Source organism: Capsicum annuum, chromosome 12 (assembly GCF_002878395.1).
Source record: "Capsicum annuum cultivar UCD-10X-F1 chromosome 12, UCD10Xv1.1, whole genome shotgun sequence".
NCBI lineage: Eukaryota > Viridiplantae > Streptophyta > Magnoliopsida > Solanales > Solanaceae > Capsicum > Capsicum annuum.
The window spans coordinates 138,965,323-138,977,294 of NC_061122.1; positions in this window are offsets into that span (position 1 = coordinate 138,965,323).

Genomic DNA, 11,972 nt, shown 5'->3' on the forward strand with positions numbered 1-11,972 from the left:
TCTAAGATAGACCTCAGATCCGTCTATCATCAGCTTAGAGTCAGAGAATGAGACATTTTCAAAATAGCTTTTCTTACTCAGTATGGTCACTTCGAATTCCTAGTCATGTCATTTGGTCTTACCAATGCCCCAGCAGCTTTCATGGACTTGATGAACCGCGTGTTTAAACAGTACTTGGATATGTTCATCATAGTCTTTATAGATGATATTTTGGTCTATTTCTGCAGTATGCGAGATCATGTAAACCATCTCAAAATAATACTTCAGACTCTCAAATATCATCAGCTATTTACCAAATTCATTAAATGTGAATTTTGACTAAGGTCAGTAGCATTCCTTGGTCATATCATTTCAGTGATGACATTAGAGTAGATCTTCAAAAGATCGAAGCTGTAAGAAATTAGCCCAAACCTATCTCTCCATCAAATATCAAGAGTTTCTTAGGTTTGGCTGGCTATTACAGATGGTTTATTAAGGGATTTTCTTTTATTTCATCCCCTATGTCCATATTGACTCAGAAGAAAATCAAGTTTCAATGGTCAGATCCTTCCGAGAAGAGTTTTCAGGAGTTGAAGACTCGACTCACCTCAGCTCCAGTTTTACCTCTTCCAGATGGTCCAGATGGATTTGTAGTGTATTTTGATGCATCCAGAGTGGGTTTAGGTTGTGTCCTCATACAACATGGTAAGGTCATAGCCTATGTCTCCAGACAGCTTAAACCTCATGAGAAGAATTATCCTACTCATGATCTTGAGTTAGTAGCCGTAGTATTTGCCTTGAATATTTGGAGATATTATCTCTATGGAGTTCATGTAGATGTCTTCACATATCATAAGAGTCTTTAGTATGTCTTTTCTTAGAAATATCTCAATCTTTGTTAGAGAAGGTGGTTAGAGCTCTTGAAAGATTATGACATGAATGTCCTCTATCATCCGGGCAAGGCTAATTAGTGGTTGATGCTCTCAGTAGACTGTCTATGGATAGTGTTACTCATATGGATGACAGTAAGAAGAAGTTAGCTCAGAAAGTAGATCAGCTTACCAGACTAGGAATTCGCTTAGTCGATACAGATGAGGGTGATATATGGGTTCAGAGTAGTTTAGAATCATCTTTAGTTTCTAAGGTGAAAGAAAAGAAAGATAGGGATCCCAGCCTTGTCAAGTTGAAAGAGTCAGTTCAGGATCAGAAAGTAGAGGTTTTCTCCCAAGGGGGAGATGATGTTTTACGTTGTTAGGGTTGTCTTTGTGTTTGAGGTGTAGATGACTTAAGGAAGTGAATTCTTGCAAAAGCACATGCTGCATACTACTCTATTCATCTAGGGGCCACAAAGATGTACTGCCACTTGCGGGAAGTCTATTGGTGAAGTGGGATGAAGAGAGATGTTGCAGAGTTTGCGGCTAAGTGCTCTACATGTCAGCAGGCTAAGATAGAGCATCAGAAACCTAGTGGTCCTATGCAAGAATTCATTATTCCTTCTTGGAAGTGGGAAGAAGTGAACATGAAAGGTTTGCCTCAAATTCATCATCAGCATGATTTAGTTTGGGTCATTGTAGATAGGATGACCAAATCAGCCTATTTTCTTCTAGTTCATACCTCTTATTCAGTCGAGGATTATGCCAGACTCTACATTAGGGAGTTGGTCAGATTACATGGCGTTCCCCTATCTATTATCTCAGATAGAGGTACCCAATTCACCTCTCACTTCTGGAAAGCATTCCAAAAGGTTTTGGTGCCCAAGTTTATATCAGTATAACCTTTCACCCTCAGACAGATGGTCAAGCAGGAAGGACCATTCAGACTTTAGAAGATATGCTACGGGTGTGTACAATTGATTTCAAGGGTAGTTGGGATGACCACTTGCCTTTGATTGAGTTTGCATACAACAACAACTATCATTCTAGTATTCGAATGGCTCCATTCGAAGATTTCTATGGTAGGGGATGGAGATCTTCGATTGGTTGGTTTGAAGTTAGTGAGGCCTCAATAATAGGGCCTAACTTAGTATTCGATGCCTTAGAAAATGTCCAGTTGATTAGAGAAAGACTCCGGGATGCTCAGAGCCGATAGAAGTCTTATGCAGATATTCGTAGAAAAGATCTCAAGTTCGAGATTGGTGAATATGTTTATCTAAAGATCTCTCCCATAAAGGGAGTGAAGCGGTACGGTAAGAAAGGGAAACTCAGTCCCTGATATGTTGGTGACTTCAAGATTCTCAGTCGATTCGGCAAGGTAGATTATGATCTCAAATTGCCTTTAGATCTATCCTTAGTTCATCCATTATTCCATGTCTCTTTGCCCAAGAAATGCATAGGTGACCCAGCAGTTGTTGTCCTTATTTAGAGCATTGATGTTTAGAACAGTCTCTCTTATGAGGAGATTCCAGTACAAATCCTAGACTATCAGACTCGTAGGCTGAGAAACAAAGAAGTCCCACTAGTTAAAGTTCTTTGGCGAAATTAGTCTGTTGAGGGAGCTACTTGGGAAGAAGAATCAGACATGCATAACAAGTATCCTCACCTATTTTCCACTAACTCAGATCAAGCTCAAGGTAACAGTTCTCCCTAAGCTTACTTAGTTTCATGTTCAGTGTTCATCACAAACTTGGTATCACGTACCATTGCATATTCAGTCAAGCATTCATGTATATGTTCAGTTATATAATTATTCATCAAACATGCATTGTCATTATGAGAAACTTAGTTCCTCAGAACACTCAATCATGTATTCATGAATCAGTTACGCATGCATCAGGTATGTGTGTCCATTATGACATATTCAGTTATCAGTCATGTCAGTCATGAGATCATGTTTCAATTATTTATGTTCACTATGTATGTCAGTTTATGTTCTTCCCCTCACTCTCTGTTTCATTCGAGGATGAATGTTCTCAAGGGGGAGATACTATGATACTCTGTACCTTTTCCTAGTTGAAATCATCTAAAAATTATTAGGAGATTTCTTTCAAAGATGAATCCACTTTTGTACACGTGTTATTTTTAAGATTTTCATATTTTTCCATGTGGAAAATTCAATAATCTTTTCATCGATATAAAATTCACCTAAATTCGATAACTAGGTAAGAAGTTATGACTATTTCAAATTTTCGTCATAAAACAACACCATATTGGTCAGTGGCGCACTGCATCACAATATAAAATGGCAATTGTCCTTTTGCAGTGTCTCAGTGCAATTTCCTCCATGTCGCACAAAAGTTCTAGGTCGCAAAAGAAGGGGCAACGCGATGGCACCGCATCGCGCTATCCCTCAGTTTCCCAATTGTCAAATTCCAGTGACATGGAACGATAGTGCCGCGTTGTTCTAGGGGTCCAATTTGGGAAACTTCTACAGAAATTACAAGACATGTCCAAGGTTAAAAGGGTCAATTTTCCACCCCTATTTAAGCCCTTTAACATGTGATTCAACCATTTTTCACTCAAAATACACTCTTCTCTCAAAACCTTTCAAGAACAACCTAGGGCTTTTCATAGAAAATTCAGAATCAAAAATTTCCTCCATCAATCTTCGTGTATTTACGAACCAAGGTATGCATAGTCTTCATTCATGGACTCCTTTCGTCCATGAAGCCCAAGATTCCCTTTTCTAAATTCAAGTTTATGGATTTTCTTATGAATTTTATGATTGGGCTGCTCTTGTTCATGTGGATGATGAGAAATTGAATTCTACTCCATGTTGGGTGATAAATTCTATGTGTGTTAAATTATTATGCATATAGATTCATGCAAACCTATGACTAAACCCTTGAATGGTGAAATTAGAATTGGACCATGATGTTTAATTATTGTACAATGATGTTTACATGTACCATGCCTACAATATGTTTGATTAAATACTTAGATGAAGGAAAGGTGCCTAACTAGCATGATATCATGAAATCCCCATGTATGTACAAGTTATGACTATCACATGTTTTGATGAAATGCTTCTATAAATGTTGTATGGATTATGATGTTAGTTATATGTTCAAGTAAGTTCTGCTTGGTCAGTTTCCTTCCATCGAGTTCTGGGGGTACTCGTACCCGAAACATTAGCTGTGTGCCTAGAGCAATGTCATGTTTTCATGATACTCTTAGTCAAGCTATGAATCCTTAGACTTCAGACAATCTTATGACTCAAAAAATCTCCATGATCTCATGAACTCAGTTAGTTGTCAGATATCAGTAGTATTCTGTCAGTCAACGAAATTTAGTAACTCAGCCCATGTTCAGTTTAGTAAATCATGCTCACAGTCTATTCAGATGGGAGTAGGAATTAGAACTGTGTGAACCCAAGGATGGGAACACACGCTATCAGATAAGGGTGTGATTCTTAAAAGTCATTCTTGCATTCCAAACTATGTAACAAGCAAAGGTTGAGACATCAACACTGTCCGATGAGGGTTGATAAGGTGGATAAGCACTGTCAGATAAGGGCCTCACCATTCTCTTTTGGGGACACTATCAAATGAGGGTCACCCACAGCTTGTCCTTACCAGTGGTGAAATATTAACACCCTTCCAATTGGGGTTACAGATTGGACCTCAACGCAGTTATAATGGTATTTTAGGGGCATGTCGGTTAGATAACTACTTCCCACAGTTTCATGTTACAGAATCAGGATTGTCAGACACAGTCAATCAATCTCAGTAATAGAACTCAGATAGTTCTTCAGATTTCAGGACTGTCAGATACAATCAACTTAGCTATACTATGGGACTCAGCTAGTTTTATTAGATTCAGGACTGTCAGATACAGTCACTCATGTTATTAGTTATATCATTTATCAGTATGTCATGTTGTCAATATTCAGATTCAGTAATCATGTTATCATGGTATCAGTGTCAGTTATTATGTCTCATGCATGTATTCTCATGCTCATGATAGTCAGTCTACTATTGTTATTGTTCATGCATATGAAACTCATGTATTCAACCTACCTCACTTGCATACCAGTACATTCAAAGTATTGACGCATTTATACTATGGTGTCTTATACCATAGGTTTAGAGACACGAGCTCCAGAGCATCAGTAGATTCTAGTCTCTGCTGTCAGAGTTAGCAGTGAGTCCTCATCTTTTGAGGACATGATCATCATTTTATTATCTCAGTAATTAGTTTATTAGTTGGAGTTAGTTGGGGACATATCCCATCAACTCCTTATTCAGACATTCATGTTTTAGAGGCTTTCCAGACTATAGTATGTTAAGATAACTTATTTCAGTTGTTTTGGGTATTTCATACCCCTTCCAGATGTTACATTTTTATCAAATCTATGTCTCTATTTTGAACCTTATGGCCTTTTAGTTCATGCTTTCTGCATTATAAAGTATTTCATGTAGTATACAGGTACATATATCAGTCATGGGTTAGCTTGTGGTCCTTCGGGGTCATGAGCACCGTGTAGTATTTTGGGTACCAGATCCGGGGCGTTACACTGATATACTGAAGATTTTAGAGTGAATTCAACTCATGAAGCTCTAATTGACCCACTTCTTGGAAACCCTTATTATGGATGCTTGAGAGACTTGAGAGAGAAGAAAGAGTTTTTGGAGTGTGTTATTAATGTAAATAGTTTCCCAGGTATGTTTATAAGTCGTGGGTTATTACGACAAAAACCCAAAGTCTCAAATTGAATATCAAATCAAAATCTAAGAATACAATCCCAAGATCAAAATCAAATTTCAGAATCAAAATATATATTTTTGAATGATAAGTGTACATAAACTAACTAAAAAATGTCAAAAGGATATTTATAGAATACATGAAAACCTTAGGAAACCAATTCAAAACAAAAGAGGAACGCTGGAGTCGGTGGCCACCTAAGGAGCCACTTACGAGCTGTAGGTGGCACCTATGGGATGTAGATAGCCCCACATAGGTTCCATACTCCCAAACATATACATGGTCTCTAAAAACTTTAACTCACTAAAACTTGGACAAACACCTATCCTCTACGGTCCGTAGGCGCCCATCGTAGGTGACAAGTTTACTTTTTCAGCTTCTGAATCTCTATATCTCAATCCTCTAACACTTGTTCTTGCACCTACGCTATGTATGTAGTTCCTATGGCCATAGGTGCCCACGTAGGTGGTGTAAACTTTAATTTTCACTTTTTTTCTCCAGTTTAGCTCCTATCGCAACATAATTTATAAGTCATGATTACACCTACTCTATTCCACCAGTAGGTAAGCTCAAATCATAAGCCAGAGTAAAACACAATGGGTTAACTTGCTGAAAAATGCTCAATCATAGACAAAAATGAACAACACACTTATAAATAAGCAAAGATTTCTAGATAGATAAAACAGTCAATACAAGATACCATTCCACGACCTGGTAGAGTCAGTATAAGAGCATCTCATAATACAACTTAAATGTCTAGAATAGTCAATAACATCTGTCTTAAAAATAAAAGATTGAATATAAAACAAATAGAAGGAAATAGGTGACTCTAACTCTAAGAGCTCACCCTATCTCCGTAAAATTAAAACAACATGATCAATGATCAACGACAACAACTAGTACTCAGATCTGTACCAAAAAATACAAAAGTGTAGTATGAGTACCCAAACAATGGGTACTCAATAGGAATCATAGGTCAACTAAGCTAAATCATTATATAAGTATGAAAAAATGCAAGTTATCATAACTAAGTCAAGGTACAAAAAATGAACCCGAATCATCTCCCACATTGTTGTAGATAATAAGTAATTAAACTAGAATAACAGTATAATGTAAGGCATCAGCACATGCCAATGTTGTGGTACACAATAATTTTACAATTCGGAATAATAACACATCATAAAGAATCAACACAAGCAAACATAACTATAAAATTGGCTCTCATACGCCAATTAGTGCAGAAAAGTAAATAACTCATCACAGACTCCCATACGCTTGGAGAGTACACTCAAGGATAGAATAAAGCAATCGACCAACCTGATAACTAACCTTCATTATCATTTATCCATCATTCCACAATTATCATCAATTGGTCATCTACAAACTTTTCACAATGTACCTACATTCTATAATGTTAACATCATTTAACAACCTTATCATCGATATTCATAAGTCACCATCGCTTATTAACTAATCCATTTGATTACTAGTCATCATATAATCTCTTGTCATCATTTAACAACTATTGTCCACATATACGCTAATCACCATTTATTAAACAACCATCATTTATCAACCAACGTCATATATTAACTAATCATCATTTACCAACTAATCTTTGTTGTCCAACTGGTCAATATCCACCACTAATCCTTATCACTAATCAACAATCATGGCACCTTATAATATTTACCACTTTTGGGCTATAACTGACATCCCTAATACCAATATCATATCCAACTACACAAAAGTGTATATATATGTGTGTGTGTGTGTGTGTGTGTGTGTGTATGTGTGTGTGTGTGTGTGAAAGTGTGTTTTATCCCTTTTCGAATTTCATGTAAAGAATATGATTTTGACTTTTCAAACAATTTCAAAAGAAATATTCGAGAATATTTTGAAATAATTTTAAGAAGTTCATAGAGTCGCCACTTGATTTTTATAGAAAATATCAAGAAAACTTAAAGAGATTTCAAAGATTCAAAAATAGAAATAAATATTTGAAATTAGATAAACTGCGTAAGGGCTCAATTAACGCCCTAAAATTTTTTTAAGGCACTTAGGACTATCTATTTAAAAGATGGTTCACCAAAAGATCATTTTTTGACCTAGCAAAAGGTTGAATAACTTTGCAAGAAGATTGCATTTACAAAATAATTTTATTTACATGTTTAAAAACTGACATTTGTTTATTCAAACAAGAAATACCTACTTGAATTAGAAAAAGGTTACCACATATTTCACTTAATCCAATATTAATTTTGAGAAAAAATTATGAAATATTTCGCCTAATTTATGGTTAATCTTTGAGAAATATTACAAAATATTCTACTTGAGTAATATTTTACTTAATTCGCAATTATTTTTAAGAAAAAATTATGAAATATTTGAATTGAAGAGAAACACATTTAAACTAGGTTGCACACTTGGACTCAAGAAGGGAATAAGTATGTGTTTTTAACTTTTTATGGAAAAGAGAAATTACGTAATTATCATTATTATTATCATTATGATGTATAAATAAAAAATGGTCAATTTTATTATAAATCACACCTTTGAAAAAATGTTAAGGGGGATTTCATGTTAAAAGTAGCTTATCAATTATCGAAAGTCAAAATTCACAAGAAAAAATGTTTTCTTTGATTAGGAAAAAAAATGTTGTAATCTATGTAGGCCATTAATCACAAGAACACGACAAATGCCATCTTGGAATACCTATTTTTCAGAGACTTGTCTTAAGAAAAAAATTGAAAGAACCAATTTAATCCATTTTCAATAAGGTAAATTAGGTGAGAAAATTACAAATAAAATAGAATGATAACACCTTAGGGGATTTATCTAGATTAATTAATTAAAGTGTTTAAGTAAATACAAATAAGCAAGAATGAGAAATAAAGAAAGCGTTCAGATTGGGCCCTTTTGACCCATTAATGGGCTGCCCGGCTTTTGGGCATAAACTCCATGGATTTTCAATCCATTTCCAAGTATATCAACTTGTATACTACAACCCTTTTTCTCTACATTTTTGTATATTTGATGTATATCCAGAATATATCAATCACTTTTGGACCAATATTCTTGGGCAGCTCCAGATTTTGACCTGCTTCCTTCTTTTATGCCCTGTATATCAGTTCCTAGTTGTATACTCTCTATATATCACTACAAATCAGTCCCATTTTAGGACTTCGACGTGGGGTCTTGACTCAAGATAGAGTGGGCCTATTTGGCCCATCAGAAGATGCGAGGAAAGAGTCCAAATAGACTCAAATAAGTTCATGCATCAGAGATAAAAGAACAATGATTAATATCCAAATGAATACATGATAAGTATGAGAATTAACTAAAAAAAACGATGCAGTTGTGTTTGCAGTGTGACACAATTCTTGTTTAGATCAAACAAAATTAAACTTGCACTAATCTTACTGCCACAAATTAAAAGAAAAGAATTTTTCGATCAATAATTTCAACAAGAAGGCATATATTTTCAATTACGTGGCAACAACATTACCAATTACTCCAAGGTTTTCCTTCAATATTTAATATGTAAGTATTTAAAATTTAATAATTAAAATATTGGTTAAAATTTACGTAGTTTGATTCTTAAAAAAGAAATATGACAAGTATCTTGGAATACATGAAGAATGTAACTTGTGTATAGTTTCAGTAGTTCAAATTTTTCAAACTAAAACAAATAGGAGTAACAGTTATCAACAAGCTACTAAATGAAAACAAAATATTTATATTGTTATTCAAGTGATTGTTTCTTAACCAACAACCCCAATTCGAACAAATACTAACTTGGTTAACATTCAAACTCTAGCTTGATATTATTTTCATATCCTAGGATTTCGAAAATAGATTTCTCATTTTGTTTTTCGTAATCCAAACACTTCAAGCTTACTACCTAAACAAAAACTAAGTGGATACCTCCCCCGAAAAGAAAAGTTTAAAATTGGATTGATAACCCCTAAGTCATGAACAATCCTAAGTTCTGAAATCTCGTTAATAGAAAATTGACTCTAAACCACCATAGAACTTATTACACTGTCGTAAATGCAGAACCTCACAATATCACAAGTATACATAAAAATTTAACACTATAAGTGGAAACTTACGTGGTGCAAACATAATAAAATAGGAGAATAGTTGTTTCAATTGAAAAAAAGCGGCGAACTACTTGAAAATCAGACAACACATAACATCACAACGCTGAAGCTCGAGTAAACCCAGTGTTAACCATGAAAAATTCAACTGTTTAGGCTTCAATGTGAATAAACAAAACTCATTGATTCTCAAACCATCAAATCGCACAAATCAGAGCAAATAAGAAGATTAACTAAAAGGGTTATCTCTTTCGAGGTAGGAGCTAGGACTACGAGCCTTAAACGAACCACCAACAATTATGTTTATTTATACCAAAATTTCTATTTCGACTCTTTGGAATTTTAACTTTTTGTCGAAGTTGATTTTTCAAGTGAGCTTCTTATTGAATCCTTTAGTTACATCAGATTAGAGGAATACTCCTCTCGAATTCCCATTTTTTTCTCAAAGAATCCCCCTTTTTTCTCTCTACGTAGATGGGTATTTATAGAAAATTTTGAAGCTTTTTTGAGGGGGACAATTAGAGGGGTAAAAGGAAAAAAATGAGCTAGAAATTCAAATTTCAAAATTGGGATAAAGTGATCTAGAATTTGTATAGAATTTTCACATTGTTTTTGAGATGTTGTTTGTTGTTATTGTGTTATTGTTGTTATGCGTAGTTACTGTCACAGTTGTTTGTTGAAGCTGGATTTTACCATTATTTTATTTTTGCTGAAGAGGTGTACTAGAGGTGGGTCAGGTTGTGCAATTGGGCCTGGTCGAGTAGGTTGGGGCGGCTGGTTTTAATTGGGAGAAGGGATTAAGGGATTGGGCCAAAGCAGGTCCATGTTTGGGCAGGTTGTGGGAGTTGTTGGGTTGCTGTTATGGAGGGTTTGGCAGAAATCAAGTCATTCATAAAATAGTCTAAATTAGATTAAACTTTGGTTGAATTTATTTAAATTTTGACCAAATTGAATTTCAATTGGTCAAATTGCATTGCAATTGTGGCCAAGTTGATTTCAATTAAGGTCAAATTTAATAAATTGATCAAGTTTAATTAAAATTTGAAATAGATCAAAAACTAGTTTTTAATCCTAAGCTTCTTGATTTAATAAAACCAAACAAATACTTTCCTAAAAAATTATTTTTAAGAACAAATTATATTTAAACCAAGATTTTATCTATTTGAATTAATTTAGAAATAATACATGATTAAAATCCAATTTTTGTAAAATAATTATTTAAGTAATGAAATTATACAATCTCGTATATATGGATATATGAAAACATATAATAGCTACTTAAAAATTACCTGGATAAATATTTTTGGAAAGTTTTTATTCGAATAAAATATATGTCGTAATTTTATTTAGAATCGAAGAAACTTGGAATTAACTTAGTCGTAGAGTGCAAAATTGGGTGTCAACAATATATATATAGGCAACCATCATTTATCAACAAACATCATTTAATAACTAATCCTCATTTACGAACTAATCTTTGTTGTCCAACTAGTCAATATTTATTACTTAAACAATATCCATCACTAATCCTTATTTATCACTTATCATCAATTATACCACCTTATAATATTTACTACTTTTGGGCTATAACCAGCATCCCTAATATCAATATCTTATCCAACTACACACACACACACATAAATATATATATATAATATCCATACATAGGGCATATCCGGACTCAAATTGATAGATGTTCATATAGGCACATCAATATAATCATCCTCGGGCCTTATCGGGTAACAATATATCATCATAATCATCCTCCGGCCTTGTCGAATATTAATATATCATCATAATTATCCTCCAGCCTTGTCGGGTATCAGTATATCGTCATAATCATTCTCCGGCCTTCCCGGGTATCAGTATATCATTATAATCATCATCTGTCCTTGTCAAATATTAATATAAATATAATCATAATATTCGAACTCAAACCGGTAGCCACATCATCATAGTCGGTGGCAAAATCAATAGCATAAATGATTATATAATCAAGCATCATGATTTTAAGCATAATTAATAGCATAACTTTCCATATATTAATAAGCATGACTTCTAACATAGTTCATAGCACAATTGCAAATATCACAAATAAGGATGTTTTCTAGTATGATTACCAGCATAATTTCTTAGCATGATCATAAACATAAGTAATATCATGAGCAATAACTTATCCACAATATATTTAATGGCTTATCAGTTGCATAAAAGATAGTTCATCATTTGAATCATCAATAGTTATCATAGT